Source organism: Morus notabilis, unplaced genomic scaffold, assembly GCF_000414095.1.
Source record: "Morus notabilis unplaced genomic scaffold, ASM41409v2 Scaffold54, whole genome shotgun sequence".
Lineage (NCBI taxonomy): Eukaryota > Viridiplantae > Streptophyta > Magnoliopsida > Rosales > Moraceae > Morus > Morus notabilis.
In genome coordinates, this window is record NW_010365453.1 from 133,390 (window position 1) to 134,071 (window position 682).

Genomic DNA, 682 nt, shown 5'->3' on the forward strand with positions numbered 1-682 from the left:
ATCATTCCCAATGAGTAGGATGTCATCGACGTAAAGAATTAAGAAGACCACTTTCTTTTCTTTCTTGTACTTGTAGACACATGGTTCATCAATGTTTTGATCAAATCCATAAGACTTTATAGCCTCATCAAACTTGATGTTCCATGATCTAAAAGCCTGCTTCAATCCATATAATGACCTCTGCAGTTTGCAGACTTTCTGCTTTTGGCCTTCCTCTATGTAACCCTCTGACTATCCATATAGATGGTTTCCTTAAGATAGCCATTCAAAAAAGCTGTCTTGACATCCATCTGCCATATCTCATAGTAAAAATATGCTGCAATGGCTAGGAGTATCCGGATGGATTTAAGCATAGCTACTGGCGAGAAAGTTTCCTCATAGTCAACTCCCTCCTTTTGGGTATAACCCTTAGCCACTAGCCTTGCTTTGTAAGTCTCTACTTTTCCATCTACTCCTTTCTTTCTCTTGTAGATCCACTTGCATCCAATGGGTACAAGTTGCCAGACCGAGTTAGAGTACATAGACTCCATCTCGAGTTTCATAGCTGCTTGCCATTCTTCCTTATCAGAATCATCCATCGCATCCTTAAAGGTCGATGGATCCTCCTTACCGTCATCAGCAGTGACGATTTGGGCTTCCCCGGTATACCGGTCGGGTAACATGCTTACCCTCCCACTACGAC